Below are 19678 nucleotides of genomic sequence, written 5' to 3'. Positions count from 1 at the left end.
GTATAATATATTTGTCGAATGAATACCCATTTATCATCTGCAATTCTTCTTGGTGTAGCAATTTTAATGAACAGTAGTGTAGGTGCTTTTTATGTTTTGATTTACATTTACTACACTGAAGACGGCTCCACAGCGACCAAAATCTAGATTGGAGTAAAAGTCATTTGCGACTGATTTCTATACCCTTTACTGCTACAGTCGTTCGGCATAAGTGTTTCTCTATGGAATAAAACCTGATTCCGGTCACAGTTTCCTCAGCAAAAAAGAAAGATCCATACCGTTTACGACGACCAGAAAGCACGTTCCATTTCGGTGAGTCTCTTTCATGTTTGACGACCACGCCACGATTCTGTGACGCCAAAATTCCTACATTATGTCGGATTAGATTACCCGATAGGCGTAACGTCGATTTGTCCGAAAAGATGCGTCTTTCGGAAGAAAATGTTCTCTGCCATATCCTGGAGAACTGAAATGTAAAATTCGTACCTTCCCTTATGATCGTCGGAACGCAATGGCTGCAGTAACTGCTAGTCTTCATGTGCAGGCCTTGTTTCAGAACACGCCACACCATCGTTTGAGGACTCGTCCGACGCATCTCGGATACGCTCGAGATTTTCATCAGAGGCGTGTGTCTGACCAGTGCTCTTCCGTCTGCATATGCAACCAACTCTCAAGAATTTTGTACACCGGTCATAAATCTGCTTATGCAGAGGCGTCGTCTTGGGGAATCGACGGCGGAATCCAAGTTGTACACACACAACGAACTGACTTCGCACAAATTCCAACACACAAAATGATATCTTTTGTGGTGTAGTCGCCACGTTGCTAAAAACGAATAACAGCGCAGCTGTGTCAAAATTTTGAACCTTTCTGTATCCAGTTACATGCGCAATTTGTTTCTGTCTTTTATAGATTACCCGTGATAAACAATTCAAATCTGTTCTTTCTTTTTGAATTACCCTGTATTACGATGTGCCCATCTGCAGCAGTATTAACGATACCGTCAGAGGTGTGAATAACTGCGTGTCTGATTTCGTGTATGTGTTCTAAAATCTCTAATGTTAATGATGAGCGTGTCCAATGGAGCTCGTTTGCTTCTGAGGCTATATAAAAAAACAACTTCCCGTTTTTTTCTTTCTTTGTTTTTCTTCCTTTTGCATTGAAGCGCCAAAGAAATTGGTACACGCATGCATATTCAAATACAGAGATATGTAAATAGGGAGAATACGGCGCTGCAGTCGGCAACGACTATGTAAGGCAAAAAATGTCTAACGCAGTTGTTAGATCGGTTACTGCTGCTACAATGGCAGGCTATCAAGATTTAAGTGAGTTTGAATGTGGTGTTATAGTCGGCGCACAACCGATGGGACACTTTTTCTCTGAGCTAGCGATAAAATCTGTATTTTTTCGTAAGACCATTTCAAGAGTGTTCCGTGAATATCAGGAGTCCAAAAAAACATCAGATCTCCGACATTGCTGCGGTCGGAAGAAGATCCCGATCAATGACGACTGAAGAGACTCTATCAATGTGACGGAAGTGCAACCATTCCGCAAATTGCTGCAGATTTCAAGGCTGGGCCATCAACAAGTGTCAGCGTACGAAACATTCAACGAAACATCATCGATATGGTCTTTCGGAGCCGAAGGCCCAATCGTGTACCCTTGATGACTGCATGACACAGAACGTTACTCCTCTCCTGGGGCCATCAACACCGACATTGGACTATTAATGACTGGAAACATGTTGCCTGGTCGGACGAGTCTCGTTTCAAATTGTATGGAGGCAACCACATGAATCCATGGACGCTGCATGTCAGCAGGGGACTGTTCAAGCTGGTGGAGATTCTGTAATGGTGTGGGGCGTGTGCAGCTGGAGTGATATGGGACCCCTGATACGTCTAGATACGACTCTGAGAGATGAAACGTACGTAAGCATCCAGTCTGATCACATGCATTCATTCATGTCCATCGTGCATTCCGACGGACTTGAGAAATTCCAGCAGAACAATGCGACACCCTAGACTACAGAGTGGCTCCAGGAACACTCGTCCGAGTTTAAACATTTCTGCTGACCACCAAACTCCCCAGACATGAACATTATTGAGCGTATCTGGGATGCCTTGCAACGTGCTGTTCAGAAGATATCTCCACCCCCTCGTACTCTTACGGGTTTATGGACAGCCCTACAGGATTCATGGTGACATTTCCCTCCAGCACTACTTCAGACATTAGTCGAGTCCATGCCACGTCGTGTTGCGGCACTTCTGCGAGCTCGAGGGGACCCTACACGTCATTAGGGTGGTTTACCAGTTTCTTCGGCTCTTTAGAGTATGTAATAAACCTGTAAGCCAAAACATTTTGACAATCTGCCTGCTAACATGTTGTTCCGCATCTGAAAAGTAATACATTAGTGATTCTACGCAGTATCAAGTCCTTGGTATGTTTCCGGAGGTATGTTGCTCCAGACACCTACGCACAATCATGCAATACCCATAAACTGCGGGCTGCCTTTTAGTGTGGGTGGATCTGGCGCCAGAGAGTTTCCGTCTGATGTGTTCTTTCGGATGGCGAATTCAGTGGCCAAGATGTCAACGTAAATTTGGTATAATGTTCCTCAAACCACCTTAGCACAAATATTGCCTTGTGGCGCAGATATACTCCTGAAAGATGCCTTCGCTATCGCGGAAGACACCAAGTGTGGACAAATTCAGATGGTCTGCAGTATTGTTCAATGGTCTACAATTGTCTCGATGAATTCCATTACTATAGCAGGCCCATGGAAGGCCAGGTGTATGCCCCCATATCTTAATACTGTCAATAACCGCACGCATCCATAGCGCAGTAAAAATTCCGATGAGCCTTTCACCAGGTTTTTAACAAGAAACATACACTGTGTGATCAAAAGCATCCGGACACCCTCAAAAACATACGTTTTTCATATCAGGCGCATTGTGCTGCCACCTACTGCGAGGTACTCCACATCGGCGACCTCAAAAGTCATTAGACGTCGTGAGCGAGCAGAATGGGACGCTCCGCGGAACTCAAGGACTTCGAACGTGGTCAGGTGATCGGTTGTCACTTGCGTCATACGTCTGTACGCGCGATTCCCTCACTCCTAAACATCCATGTGTCCATTGTTTCCAATGTTATAGTGAAGAGGAAATGTGAAGGGACACGTACAGCAAAAAAACCTAGAGGCTGACCTCGTCTGTTGACTGACAGACACCGCCGCCAGTTGAAGAGAGTCGTAATGTGTAATAGGCAGACATATCCAGACCATCACACAAGAATTCCAAACTGTGTCGGGATTCACTACAAGTACTATAACAGTTAGGCGGGAGGTGAGAAAACTTGGATTTCATGGTCGAGCGGCTGCTCATAAGCCACACATCACGCCGGCAAATGCCACAAGGCGCCTCGCTTGGTGCAAAGAGCGTAATCATTGGACGATTGAACTGTGGAAAAATATTGTGTGGAGCGACGAATCACGGTACACAATGTGGCAGGGTGTGGGTATGGCGAATGCCCAGTGAACGTCATCTGCCACCGTTTGTATTGCCAACAGTTAAATACGGAGGCGTTGGTGTTATTGTGTGGTCGTGTTTTTTATGGAGGGGGCTTGCACACCTTGTTTGCGTGGCACTATCACAGCACAGGCCTACATTGATGGTTTAAGCACCTTCTTGCTTCCCACTGTTGAAGAGCAATCCGAGGATGGCGACTGTATCTTTCAACACGATCGAGCACCTGCTCATAAATCACGGCCTTTAGCGGAGTGGTTACACGGCAGTAACGTCCCTGTAATGGACTGATCTGAATCCTACAGAACACATTTGAGATGTTTTGGAGCGCCGACTTCGTGCCAGGCCTCACTGACCGACATCGATACTTCTCCTGAGTGCAGCACTCCGCGAAGAATGGTCTGCCGTTCCCCAACCTGATTGAACGTATGTCTGAGAGAGTGGAAGCTGTCATCAAGGGTAAGAGTGGGCCAACACCATATTGAATTCCAGCATTACCGATGGAGGGAGCCACGAACTTGTTTTTCAGCCAAGTGTTTCCGGAGAATTTTGATCACTTATTGTAATTCATCTGAAGAAGCGACACTTCGTCATTGATTCATTCACCAATCTAGATGATACTGAAACTTCGTAGCATATTAGATCTAGGTGCTGTACGGAGACTCGAACCCAGGACCTGAGCCTTCTGATTGAGCTACCCGGTCACGACTCACAACATGTCTTCATGGCTCTACTTCCGTCAGTCCTCATCTCCTACATTACAAACTTCTCCCAGGCTGTGGTAAGCCATGTCTCTGAAATATACTTTCTTACAGGAGTGCTAGTCTTCAGAGTTTCGCAGGAGTGCTTTTGTGGAGTTTGCAGGGTAGGAGACGTGGTGCTTTTGGAAGTAAAGCTCACTCTGGCATAAAGTAATTTGTGAAGACGTTTTATACCCGCGTACACTCATCTGCAGAGTGAATTTCATTCTAGGTGATACTGTCTTCACGTCATTCGTAATTGGGGATGTGTCTATGTTAAGAACGTGAACTGGCGTCTGCTATGGATCCCCATGTTAAACCATGCAAGCTTAACCGTTTTATTCGAAGCAATTGTCTCTGCACCAGCACTGTATGCTGTTGTCAGTTCTTCCATAGATCGCCGCCTATCCTGATTTATAGAGCAGGCAAGCCTCCGAGGTCAATGTTTTCTATAGGGGGTGATCAAAAAGTTTCCGTCTGAGTGCGTTGGTGTAGTATATTTGCAAGCCATGCTACTTCGATTTGGGTATGTAAGCACCAAGTTTTATGCAAAGTGTTAGTGTGGCCTTCGAGCGGGCACTTTTTGATTGCCCTTTATAATTAGGTGTGGACGTCCAACATTTTGTCGTCTACTCGTGGTTTCACAGTCGTTCAACCGTCTTTCCGTAAATGCTCATGACAGTAACACATAGAGTTGTGAAACTCTACCAAGCATAGACTGTGGCCAGTTAAGATCGTAATCGAATTATGTGTACGTTAGGTGTGTTGCATATTTGTTGTGCGTTTTCTCATTGCTACAGCTTTGCTTGCATATGCGAGTAGTGTCGTGCTATATTTCCCAAAAATCTGGAAGTGTTGAACTGACTAGAAACTCAGTCAGGGTATATAACCTACATACATAAGTTACCTAAATAACTATAGGTGTGTAACCTACGTAATATTTTTGTTCTACATAGTTATGCTCTTATCTGTTAAACTAAAATAAACAGTATTTATAGCAAAAGTGAAATTGTCAGTATTTAACTCAGACTTTATTCGAAAATTGTTCATTTGTTAGGTGAAAGAGGGGAGATGTATTAGTAAAAGCAAAAACAAAATACAAGATTATCATATAGAGCTAGAAAACACGATTTACTTTTAAAAAAGGTGAAATTATAACAATGCAAAACAAAAACATACCAAACATCGCTTCAGTAGTTACTCAAACTTACGTAAGAGATATTTCTGTTATTCATAAACAACTTTCATCCTTATCAACAATAACAGAAACTCTTGGCTTTGATCATGATTAAGAACATTCTATCAGGTGCAAAAAACAACAATAATAATATAGATTTTTTAATGTTTATGCTGTAAACTGTACTTTCATCAAAAGTAATTGCTTTGGTTATACAGAAATGAAAAAGTTTGTCAACTAATATTTATTAGTTACAAAAAAATATGTTTTATAATGATATAGAACACACAATGGAAGAACACTGAATGGCTTGCTGTTATAATAATGTGCAAAAACAGACAAACAACGAAAAAATATAGAAGTCGTCTGTTCCCAGTTTCTTTCTCACACATTCATGTTTCTCTCCCTATCAATGCTGTCAGTAATATTCATGATTTGTATTTGCACTTCATTTTTTTTTCGTGTTTGCAGTGAAAATTATTGGGTATAGATTCCGCCTTTTATGTAAAAGCACTATTTTGGTTGGCACGCAAACATATTTCGGCATCTATGGGCCATCATCAGTGGCTTTTGTTTACTGAAAACTGTAAAAAGTAGACATATTTTAGATTGTAATTTATCTATCATAATGAGGCCTTTAGGCAGTAATTGTTCGTTTTTGTTCTTACCGTGATTTTACATTACATAGTCTTCCAGGACCATCTGTATAGTGTCCTGCACTGATAGCTTGTCTTCTACAAACCAAATGGTGTAAATGTGAATTATGTCAACGAGTTAACACATCCCTTGATTTTTAAGAAAAACGTGATTTGGTGTGAGAAAATGTTTTGCGTATTTATTTGTTACTACTCAGTTTTTATTGTGACTTATTCTTCTTCTTTTGCAGCCTGAGGGCACTGCACACACATATTATTGTACTTTGTGTAATTTCTGGCTTACAAATGCCTTCGCAAAACATGGTGTGTACTATGTTGTTAAGTGTCTAACCCCGTCGGCGTTCGTTTGTTCCCGAGAGTGTTTAGCGTCGAATTTGAATTTCCTTTACTTCTTTTATCTCTCTCTCTCTCTCTCTCTCTCTCTCTCTCTCTCTCTGTGTGTGTGTGTGTGTGTGTGTGTGTGTGTGTGTGAGAGAGAGAGAGAGAGAGAGAGAGAGAGAGAGAGAGTGCGCGCGCGTGTAGTGTATGAGCTCATTTAGCCATTTGTGTCGCCTTTTCTGTAAAGTTCCTTTAATGTGTTCAACAACGTGCCTTTACAGAGTGTAGTGTTTTTATTTAAGACTTGTTTTCCTTCTGCTGTTGTCTTCTGTATATGCAAGTTATCTTCTATTGTTAGTTTGTGGTACAGGCAGTGGATGGATTTCAGTACTTTTAAAGCTTTTGCTATTGTGGTTGGGCGGTAGTTACGGGCTATTAGGTGATCAGCAAATGTGCTATGGGTGATGCTACTTTTTAAGGCTCTGAGGTGTTCTGCGTATTTTGTTTTAAAGTTACTGCATGTTTTTCCAATGTATACCGACTGGCAAGCGATACGTGTGAGTTCATATATTCCTCATATGTTTAATTTATCTGTGGGTCTCTCCTGAGTTCTGAGGTTTTGTTGTGTAGTGTTGTCTGTCCTGTATCCTATCTGTTCCTCAGTCTATTGCCTATTCTGTGGACAATTTTATTGTGTAGGTATGTGTCATTTTGTTTTGTGTTTATTGTTGCACCGTCGTGATTTGCATGCGGTCATTGTTTTTGTGTTGTGTTGGTCTGTGTTTTGTAAAGTTTTGTGCATGTGTCTTATGCTTTCTTTCAAATTTGTTGGTTTAATTTCTCCATCATATGGGGCTTGTAACCAGTTTTCTCTGCTGTTTCTTTATTGCGTTTAGCTCCTGCGTGAAGTACTTTTTGCTTGTGAATATTCTGCAGAACATGAGGAGCATGAATCTGAAGCTTTCTCGTTGTGTGCCTTTGGGTGGTTCCACAGGTTGTGAATGGTGACGCTCGTGGTTGTCGGTTTCCTGAATATTATGAAGTCATGGATGTTGTTTGTTTCCTGTGTGGTGAGATACAGAAAATTCAGTGTATTGTGTGTTTCTAATGTGAAGCGTGGTGCAGGTTGTTTATTTTATTGTGTACCGGTTCGATGTGTTCATAAATCAGGCATATTACACTGAAGAGCCAAAGAAACTGGTACACCTGCCTAATATCGTGTAGGGCCCCCGCGAGCACACACAAGTGCCGCAACACGACGTGGAATGGACTGGACTAACGTCTGACGTCGTGCTGGAGGGAATTGACGCCATGAATCTTGCAGGGCTGTCCATAAATTCGCAAGAGTACGATATGGCGGGGTGGGGGGGAGGCAGAGATTTCTTCTGAACAGCACGTTTGAAGGCATCCCAGATATGCCCAATAATGTTCCTGTCTGGAGAGTTCGGTGGCCAGTGGAAGTTTTGCGTCATCTCAGAAGAGTGTTGCTGGAGCCACTCTGTAGCAATTATGGACGTGTGGGTGTCGCATTGTCCTGTTGGAATTGCCCTAGTCCGTCGGAATGCACAGTGGACTTGGTTGGATGCAGGTAATCAGACAGGGTGCTTACGTACGTGTCACCTGTCGGAGTCGTATGTAGACGAATCAGGGGTCGCACATCACTCCAACTGCACACGCCCCACACCATTACAGAGTCACCACCAGCTTGAACAGTCCTCTGCTGACATCCAGGCTCCACGGATTCATGAGGTTGTCTCCGTTTCCGTACACGACAATTCGCTCGATACAATTTGAAACGAAACTCGTCCGACCAGGCAAAGACATCAATAGTCCAAAGTCTGTGCTGACGTGCCCAGGCGAGGCGTAACGTTTTGTGTCACGCAGTCATTAAGGGTACACGAGTGGACCGTCGGCTCCGAAAGCCCGTATGGTAGAGCATATAACGTTTCGTTGAATGGTTCGCACCCTGATGGTCAGCACTGAAATCTGCAGCAATTTGCGGAAGGGTTGCACTTCTGTCACGTTGAACGTTTGTCTTCAGTCGTCGTTGGTCCCGTTCTCGCACGATCTCTTTCCGGCAGCAGCAATGACAGAGATTTCATGTTTTAGCGGATTCTTGATATTCACGATACACTCGTCAGATGGTCGTACGGGAAAATATCCACTTCATCGCTACCTCGGAGATGCTGTGTCCCATCGCTCGGGTGCCTACTACACTCCTGGAAATTGAAATAAGAACACCGTGAATTCATTGTCCCAGGAAGGGGAAACTTTATTGACACATTCCTGGGGTCAGATACATCACATGATCACACTGACAGAACCACAGGCACATAGACACAGGCAACAGAGCATGCACAATGTCGGCACTAGTACAGTGTATATCCACCTTTCGCAGCAATGCAGGCTGCTATTCTCCCATGGAGACGATCGTAGAGATGCTGGATGTAGTCCTGTGGAACGGCTTGCCATGCCATTTCCACCTGGCGCCTCAGTTGGACCAGCGTTCGTGCTGGACGTGCAGACCGCGTGAGACGACGCTTCATCCAGTCCCAAACATGCTCAATGGGGGACAGATCCGGAGATCTTGCTGGCCAGGGTAGTTGACTTACACCTTCTAGAGCACGTTGGGTGGCACGGGATACATGCGGACGTGCATTGTCCTGTTGGAACAGCAAGTTCCCTTGCCGGTCTAGGAATGGTAGAACGATGGGTTCGATGACGGTTTGGATGTACCGTGCACTATTCAGTGTCCCCTCGACGATCACCAGTGGTGTACGGTCAGTGTAGGAGATCGCTCCCCACACCATGATGCCGGGTGTTGGCCCTGTGTGCCTCGGTCGTATGCAGTCCTGATTGTGGCGCTCACCTGCACGGCGCCAAACACGCATACGACCATCATTGGCACGAAGGCAGAAGCGACTCTCATCGCTGAAGACGACACGTCTCCATTCGTCCCTCCATTCACGCCTGTCGCGACACCACTGGAGGCGGGCTGCACGATGTTGGGGCGTGAGCGGAAGACGGCCTAACGGTGTGCGGGACCGTAGCCCAGCTTCATGGAGACGGTTGCGAATGGTCCTCGCCGATACCCCAGGAGCAACAGTGTCCCTAATTTGCTGGGAAGTGGCGGTGCGGTCCCCTACGGCACTGCGTAGGATCCTACGGTCTTGGCGTGCATCCGTGCGTCGCTGCGGTCCGGTCCTAGGTCGACGGGCACGTGCACCTTCCGCCGACCACTGGCGACAACATCGATGTACTGTGGAGACCTCACGCCCCACGTGTTGAGCAATTCGGCGGTACGTCCACCCGGCCTCCCGCATGCCCACTATACGCCCTCGCTCAAAGTCCGTCAACTGCACATACGGTTCACGTCCACGCTGTCGCGGCATGCTACCAGTGTTAAAGACTGCGATGGAGCTCCGTATGCCACGGCAAACTGGCTGACACTGACGGCGGCGGTGCACAAATGCTGCGCAGCTAGCGCCATTCGACGGCCAACACCGCGGTTCCTGGTGTGTCCGCTGTACCGTGCGTGTGATCATTGCTTGTACAGCCCTCTCGCAGTGTCCGGAGCAAGTATGGTAGGTCTGACACACCGGTGTCAATGTGTTCTTTTTTCCATTTCCAGGAGTGTATAATACAACATTAAATCTTGATAATCTGCCATTGTAGCAGCAGTAATCGGTCTAACAACTGCACCTTTTGTTGTCTTATATAGACGTTGCCGACTGCAGCACTGTATTCTGCCTGATTAGATATCTCTGTACCTACACAAGTTTCTTTGGCCATTGAGTGTAAGACTGGCCCTGGAAATACTTAATACGTCTGAAGTTAGGCAACCAAACTTAGGTCTTTCGCACGTGGGGAGAATGATCTAAGTTGGATTGCCTATTGTAGGACGCGTGGTGTATTTCCTGGACCAGTTTTCTTTTGCTTATCCAGTGCTCGTACGTGTAGTACAGTCAGTTTTCATAGGTAGCAAGCGAATAACACCAACTCTCGGAAGCAACCTTTTGTATCGTTTGACGAGACTCAGGCATCAGATCCGCCCGCAAATGAAGCGACAGGGATCGTGGCAGGTGGGGAGATACGCAGCGGCCGCCTTGGTGCTGTTCCATCAGCGATAACGTGATTTGCAGTCACACCGCCACACTGCCGCTTTAATCTCAGTTCAGTGCATTCAGAATTAAATTACGCCCCGTGAAGCGTGATGCGCGCTGCAAGTGCTGCCTGCAGTTCCGTCCACTACCCCCCCCCCCCCCCCTCCACGCCACACCCCTCAATCCTCGCCTTATTGCACAGGTGAACCACAGCGCTCAAAAAATAAAAAATAAAAAGAGTAATCTCCCGGTCTTCCCCCACCGCGTGTGAGCAAGCCTTTAATCCGCGGCGCGTTATTTTGTTTCACGAGCTCGACGGAGTATCATTGACTGCGCAGTATTGCTGCACTTCACATTCCAAATCACTTCATGTTAATAATCGGCATATAATGCTGCCTGGGATTACTGTAAAAGCTATGCCGAAATTGAGTATTTTAACGAAAATCGAGAATTCTTTTTTTAAAGTACACTACTGACCATTAAAATTGCTACACCAAGAAGAAATGCAGATGATAAGCGGGTATTCATTGGACACATATACTATACTAAAACTAGCATTTGATTACATTTTCACGCAATTTGGGTGCATAGATACTGAGAAATCAGTACCCAGAACAACCACCTCTAGCCTTAATAACGGCCTTGATACGCCTGGGCTTTGAGTCAAACAGAGCTTGGATGGCGTGTACAGGTACAGCTGCCCATGCAGCTTCAACACGATACCACAGTTCATCAAGAGTAGTGACTCGTGTATTGTGAGAGATCTGGAGAATGTGCTGGGCAGGGCAACAGTCGAACATTTTCTGTATCCAGAAAGGCCCGTACAGGACCTACAACATGCGGTCGTGCATTATCCTGCTGAAATGTAGGGTTTCGTAGGGATCGATTGAAGGGTAGAGCCACGGGTCGTAACACATCTGAAATGTAACGTCCACTGTTCAAAGTGCCGTCAATGCGAACAAGAGGTGACCGAGACGTGTAACCAATGACACCCCATACCATCACGCCGGGTGATACGCCAGTATGGCGATGACGAATACACGCTTCCAATATGGGTCCACCGCGATGTCGCCAAACACGGATGCGACCATCGTGATGCTGTAAACAGAACCTGGATTCATCCGAAAAAATGACGTTTTGCCATTCGTGCACTCAGGTTCGTCGTTGAGTACACCAACGCAGGCGGTCCTGTCTGTGATGCAGCGTCAAGGGTAACCGCAGCCATGGTCCCCGAGCTGATAGTCCATGCTGCTGCAAACGTCGTCGAATTGTTCGTGCAGATGGTTGTTGTCTTGCAAACGCCCCCATCTGTTGACTCAGGGATCGAGACGTGGCTGCACGATCCGTTACAGCCATGCGGATAAGATGCCTGTCATCTCGACTGCTAGTGATACGAGGCCGTTGGGATCTAGCACGGCGTTCCGTATTACCCTCCTGAACCCACCGATTCCATATTCTGCTAACAGTCATACGATAAACCGTAATCGCGATAGGCTACAATCAGACCTTTATGAAAGCCAGAAACGTGATGGTACGCAATTCTCCACCTTACACGAGGCATCGCAACAACGTTTCACCAGGCAACGCCGGTCAACTGCTGTTTGTGTATGAGACATAGGTTGGAAACTTTCCTCATGACAGGACATTGTAGTTGTCGCCACCAGCTCCAACCTTGTGTGAATGCTCTGAAAAGCTAATCGCCGTGCGGTTCTAGGCGCTGCAGTCTGGAACCGCGAGACCGCTACGGTCTGCCTCGTGCATGGATGTGTGTGATGTCCTTAGGTTAGTTAGGTTTAACTAGTTCTAAGTTCTAGGGGACTAATGACCTCAGAAGTTGAGTCCCATAGTGCTCAGAGCCACCAAAAGCTAATCATTTGCATACCACAGCATCTTCTTCATCTCGGTTAAATATCGCTTCTGTAGCGCGTCATCTTTGTGGTGCAGCAATTTTAGTGGCCAGTAGTGTAAATAAGTGAACTACCTACAAAATCTTAGCGCTACAGTGGATTACTGGAAATGACGGATCGTCTCAATAAATACGGAGCACTAATATAATGCAAGCAACATAGAGTGGTAGGTCCCGAAAACAGACCAGAAGAATGAAGATGTCGAAAATATCATATCATGAATGCTCTACCACAAGCTGGAAGCGGTTTATTACGTCTCTCGAGTGACGTAGCGCGATAGTTCAAAAACACTGGGCTCTTACTTGGGTCGTAAGGTGTTCAAATTGCTAGTCAACTAAGCAAATTTAAATTCTCCGTCCTTTCCTTGTATCAGTTTTGGGGATGTAAGCATGGTTCCTTCGAATACACTTTCACTAATTTTCTTCGCCGTCCTTGTCCAGTCCTAGGCAATATTCTTGCTCTAAACACATTGGTGCTGATGGACAATTACACTCCAAAACAACAAAAGCGTTTGCAATTCAGTCACTGAAATTTTCTTTTGTTATTCACTATTAAAGACAACCAGTCTCTATAAAATACTGAAAAAGTCTAAACGTCTGTAACCGGATCTTTGGTGGGACGTTTCTCGCCATATGACATGGACTTACTTCGTAGCCGCGAGCTTCCTATAGAACAAAAGATTGTTTATCATTCTCTAAAATACACTGAATTCCAAACCGTCTGAAGTCACATAAACATTAACTGAATTTGGCCTTACGTTAAATCACAAGAAAATCGGGCAACGGAAATTTAAATACTGGACTTCAGATCGACCCATCAGGGAATGAACTTTACTAAATGCTTCCTAGTACTTTTCCTTTACAGAATAAATGAGATTAATGACCACAGAAGGTGAATAGCGTGCTGGTACGTACATCGCGGGGAAGCTTAACGAACTAAGTTGTTTCCAAATTGCAATTTATTGACAAAACTGAGCGTACTCATCACCTTCAGTCAACGTTTAACACTTATAAAAACCCTAACAATATTTTTCTATAAGGAAAACTGTTTATCATCATATGATTAGGTTAACTAAGGAACGTAACATAAGCGCTCGTGCACTCACACAAAGATACAAATATTCAAAGACTAACTAAAGATAGTCAGTAATTAAATCACTGAAGACTAAGGACTCTCATGGGTATGATGGAGTGCCTAGGAGAATATTAAATTACTGTACTGCACATGTAAGCCCTGTATATAGCCATATTTGTAATTTTTCCTTTAGGCACGGTCAGTTTCTTGAACGATTAAAGTACTCAGTAATAAAGACGCTTTATAAAAAGGGAGAAAGTGATAATGCAGACAATTTTAGACCTATTTCTATACCATGCTAAAGTTATTGAAAAGGCCGTGTATGTAAGGATAATTGGCTATTTTATATCACACGATTTGCTATCAAATGTACTGTTCGGCCTTAGAAGTCGTTTAACAACTGAAAATGCTATATTCTCTTTTCTCTGTGAGGTACTGGATGGGTTAAACGAAAGGTTTCGAACGCCAGGCATGATTTAATGAAGTCCAGAAGTTGGACCATTACGGAATACGGGGAGCAACTCACAATTGGTTCACCTCTTACTTTAGCAATAGACAGCAAAAGTTCATTATTCACAATGTTGAGAATGTCTGTGATGTGGGGTCTGAGTGGGGTATGGTCAAGTGTGTATGTGTGTGGGGGGGGGGGGAGGGAGGGGGGGTGCCTTAGCGATCGGTATATATAAATGGTATGTCCTTTGGTATTTCGGGTAACTCTAAAATATTTCTGTTTGCTGATGACACTAGCTTGGTAGAAAATGATGTTGTGTGCAACATTGGCTCGGTTTCAAATAGTGCAGTTCATGACTGAAGTTCATGGCTTGTAGAAAATAAACTAACGTTTAACCACAGTAAGACTCAGTTTTTAAAGTTTCTAACACACAATTCAACAAACCCTGACTTTTTAATTTCACAGAATGGGTATATGATTAGTTCAAATTTCTAGATGTTCAGATAGATAGTAAACTGTCGTGGAAAGCCAGCGTTCAGGCTCTTGTTCACAGACTTAATGCTGCAATTTTTACTATTCAAACGGTATCTGAAGTGAGAGACCGTTCGACACGAAAATTAGGCTACTTATATTCATTCGCTTATGTTGTATGGTATTATATTCCGGGGTAACTCTTCCCATTCTAAAAGCATATTTTCGGCTAAGAAACGGACGGTTCGGGCAATAAGTGGTGTAAGTTGACGAACTTCTTCTGGACCCCTGTTCACGAGTCTGAGTATTTTGACATTGGACTCTCAATATATGTATTTCTTATTGTCATTTCTTGTTAACAATATTAGATTATCCCTACGAATAAGCAGCTTTCACTCAGTTAATACACTCCTGGAAATTGAAATAAGAACACCGTGAATTCATTGTCCCAGGAAGGGGAAACTTTATTGACACATTCCTGGGGTCAGATACATCACATGATCACACTGACAGAACCACAGGCACATAGACACAGGCAACAGAGCATGCACAATGTCGGCACTAGTACAGTGTATATCCACCTTTCGCAGCAATGCAGGCTGCTATTCTCCCATGGAGACGATCGTAGAGATGCTGGATGTAGTCCTGTGGAACGGCTTGCCATGCCATTTCCACCTGGTGCCTCAGTTGGACCAGCGTTCGTGCTGGACGTGCAGACCACGTGAGACGACGCTTCATCCAGTCCCAAACGTGCTCAATGGAGGACAGATCCGGAGATCTTGCTGGCCAGGGTAGTTGACTTACACCTTCTAGAGCACGTTGGGTGGCACGGGATACATGCGGACGTGCATTGTCCTGTTGGAACAGCAAGTTCCCTTGCCGGTCTAGGAATGGTAGAACGATGGGTTCGATGACGGATTGGATGTGCCGTGCAATATTCAGTGTCCCCTCGACGATCACCAGTGGTGTACGGCCAGTGTAGGAGATCGCTCCCCACACCATGATGCCGGGTGTTGGCCCTGTGTGCCTCGGTCGTATGCAGTCCTGATTGTGGCGCTCACCTGCACGGCGCCAAACACGCATACGACCATCATTGGCACGAAGGCAGAAGCGACTCTCATCGCTGAAGACGACACGTCTCCATTCGTCCCTCCATTCACGCCTGTCGCGACACCACTGGAGGCAGGCTGCACGATGTTGGGGCGTGAGCGGAAGACGGCCTAACGGTGTGCGGGACCGTAGCCCAGCTTCATGGAGACGGTTGCGAATGGTCCTCGCCGATACCCCAGGAGCAACAGTGTCCCTAATTTGCTGGGAAGTGGCGGTGCGGTCCCCTACGGCACTGCGTAGGATCCTACGGTCTTGGCGTGCATCCGTGCGTCGCTGCGGTCCGGTCCTAGGTCGACGGGCACGTGCACCTTCCGCCGACCACTGGCGACAACATCGATGTACTGTGGAGACCTCACGCCCCACGTGTTGAGCAATTCGGCGGTACGTCCACCCGACCTCCCGCATGCCCACTATACGCCCTCGCTCAAAGTCCGTCAACTGCACATACGGTTCACGTCCACGCTATCGCGGCATGCTATCAGTGTTAAAGACTGCGATGGAGCTCCGTATGCCACGGCAAACTGGCTGACACTGACGGCGGCGGTGCACAAATGCTGCGCAGCTAGCGCCATTCGACGGCCAACACCGCGGTTCCTGGTGTGTCCGCTGTGCCGTGCGTGTGATCATTGCTTGTACAGCCCTCTCGCAGTGTCCGGAGCAAGTATGGTGGGTCTGACACACCGGTGTCAATGTGTTCTTTTTTCCATTTCCAGGAGTGTACTTGGCAGTGCAGCGCGAGTTGCACTGACTTCAAAGCCAGTCCTGTCACTTCGACAATTTCTTTAATAATCGATCGTCGATCTTCGTTGATGACTGCACAAATGTTTTCAACATTGCCACGTGTTTGAGCCGTAGAAGCACGACCAGAACGAGGTTTGTCATCAACTGACATTTTACCATTATTGAAACGTGAAATCATTCAAACTGTTGAGTTTTCCCCATAGCGTCGTTCCTGTTTTCAACATTTCAAGAGCTTCTGTTCCAGTTTTAACGAGCAAACACTAATGTCTCACCAGCGCACACTGTTCACTAAAGCCAGTCATTGCAAAAACAACAACCACACGAAACAAGTGTCACCATACATTTTTCATATTAGGTGCATTGTGCTGCCACCTTCTGCCAGGTAATCCATATCAGCGACCTCAGTAGTCATTAGACACCGTGGGAGAGCAGAATTGGGCGCTTCGCAAAAATCACGGAATTCGAACGCGGTCAGGTGATCGGGTGTCACTTGTGTCATACGTGTGTACGCGGGATTTTCGCACTCCTAAACGTCCCTAGGTCCACTGTTTCACATGTGATAATGAAATGGAAACGTGAAGGGTCACGTGCAGGAAAAAAGCGTACAGGTCGACCTTGTCTGTTGACTGACAGAACCGCCGACAGTTGAAGAGGGTCGTAATGCGTAATAGGCAGACATCTATCCAGACCATCACACAGGAATTCCAAACTGCATCAGGAGGTGAGAAAACTCGTATTTCATGCTCATAAGCCACACATCACGCCGGTAAATCCCAAACGACGCCTCGTTTGGTGTAAGGAGCGTAAACAATCGACGTTTGAACAGTGGAAAAACGTTGGGTGGAGTGTCGAATCACGGTACACAATATGGTGATCCGATGGTAGGGAGTGGGTATGGCGAATGCCCGGTGAACGTCATCTGCCAGCGTGTGTAGTGCCAACAGTAAAATTCGGAGGTGGTAGTGTTATGGTGTGGTCGTGTTTTTCATGAAGGGAGCTTGCACCCTTTGTTGTTTTGCATGGCACTATCACAGCACAGGGCTACATTGATGTTTTAAGCACCTTCCTGCTTCCCACTGTTGAAGAGCAATTCGGAGATGGGGATTGCAAACTTTCAACACTGTGGATCACCTGCTCATAATGCACACCACGAAAATAACATCCCTGTAATGGACTTGCCTAGACAGAGTTCTGACCTGAACCCTACAGAACACCTTTCATATGTTTTGAAACGCAGACTTCGTATCAGGCATCACCGACCGACATCGATACCTCTCCTCAGCGCAGCACTCCGTGAAGAATGGCTTGCCATTGCCCAAGAAACCTTCCAGAACCTAATTGAACGTATGCCTGCGAGAATGGAAGCTTGGGCCAACACCATCAACAGCCATCTGAATTCCTGCATTACCGACGGAGGGCGCCACGAGCTTGTAAGTCATTTTCAGCCAGGTGCTATGTACATTGAGGAGCCAAAACATTATGAGTACTGCCCACTGCGCAATTGAATAGCGCCTGGTGACGTTGTAGGCACGTGAGACGGTAAGTGATGTGTGTAAGGAGAGCAAAGACAAATGGGGAATCATTCTTTGGACGATGCAGGTTGCCAATGGAGAAATCCACTGACACAAACGACCTTGAAGGAGGGCAGATTGTTATGGGCCATTGCCTTTGAACGAACGTCCGAGAAACGGCAAAGCCGGTCCGCACTTCACGTGATGGTGTCCTGACTACGTATGGAAAGTGGGTGGAGAACGATGAAGTCACGAGTAGGCGAAAAGGTGTTGAGCGACCACGTCTCATCGCAGAACATGATGGTCAGAGATTTGATTGCTCTGTAAAGCAGCATAGGCTGAAATGCAACAGCATACAGTGGTAGTCTAGGCACAACCTAACGTACAGCGCACAATGTTGAACATGGGACTCCACAGCATTTGACACCTTCGACAGTCATCAAAGGCACTATGACAACTGTGGCCTACACGAACAGTGTTGCGAACCACCTGCGTCCCTTCATGTTTGATGTCTTTTCCGACAGCGATGGCATCTTCCAGCAGGATTGCCCGCATCACATAGCCAGAACAGTTCTACAGATGTTTGAGTAGTATAACAGTGAACTCACGTTGATGTCTTGAGCATTAAATCCACCTAATTTGAATCCGATGGGAAAATGTGGGATGCTGCTTGGTGCCCATTAAGTGACCACAGACTACTGACTCTTAATTTACGAGAATCGCGTAACTTGTGCGTGGACTTCTGGTATCACATTCTGCGGGAAACCTCCATGGGTATGTCGAATCCATGTCACCCACTGTCGCTGCTGTATTGCGGGGCAAACTATGCCAACACACATGTAAGCAGATGAGACTATCCTGGTAGATTAAAACTGTGTGCTGGACCGAGACTCGAACTCGGAACCTTTGCCTTTCGTGGGCAAGTGCTCTACCTGAAACATGGGACTTAGGGAAAGGCAAGATTGGGTGTGGACGCGGGCTTACTCTGTTACCGTTAAATACTCAGTTTTTTTTAAAAAAAATCACGTACACTTTATTTGGAACCAATTGCAAATAAGGTTGACAATAAGGAACAATTATCACATTTGACTGTTAAGACACAATGTCTAATAAAAAATTCTTAATCAAGTTGCATTCATGGCTGAAGGCCTTATTAACCAGTTGGCTGAAGACCCCAACAGTAATAAATCAAAACAATTTGATGGCTGAAGTCTGGATATCAATTTCTTAAGAACAGTTAAACTTCTCCAAGATATACTAAAATATTAAAAAAACACGATCATCAAATTTCACTATTAAGAGACAATATCTAATTAAAAGTTCTTTAGACAAATTACACTCATGGCTGAAGGCCTTATTCAACAAAAGTTCAAATTACTTGTCGGCTGAAGGCCCTAATAGTAATAACTCAAAATTAAATTTTTTTTACATAAAAACACAATCGTCACAATCTCTTCAAACCAAGAGAGAAGTGGGCCTCAGGCAGTGCTCCAAGGATCGACCTGGGAAAGTCGCTCAACTTTGTAATGGATGAGACAGGCAGCCAAGAATTGTATTCACTTAACCGTATGGCAACTCAAACTAGTTACAGTTCAAATGCAGACCAACACTCTTGCAAAATCAGCCTAACGTCTGATAACCAATACAAAGATGGAATAACCCAGGCAAGGCGGAACCGGCGGATAGTACTGCATCTTCAGAATCCGGCATTTAGAACATCCAGAAGCAGAAGGAACCACTACGACCAAATCAGTCCAACAGAAACAACATATCCGAACCACAAGGCTGTCTAACTACATGCCTTACAGGACAGCAGTGGCAAGGCGAGGAAAGGCACGCTGCCGCGAAAATACGCTGACCTCCAGGGCAGGTAACTGGGGCGTTAGCGGCCACTAGGC

This window comes from Schistocerca americana, chromosome 3 (assembly GCF_021461395.2).
Source record: "Schistocerca americana isolate TAMUIC-IGC-003095 chromosome 3, iqSchAmer2.1, whole genome shotgun sequence".
Lineage (NCBI taxonomy): Eukaryota > Metazoa > Arthropoda > Insecta > Orthoptera > Acrididae > Schistocerca > Schistocerca americana.
The sequence above is the reverse complement of the archived record's forward strand: the minus strand, read 5'-3'. Positions refer to the sequence as shown.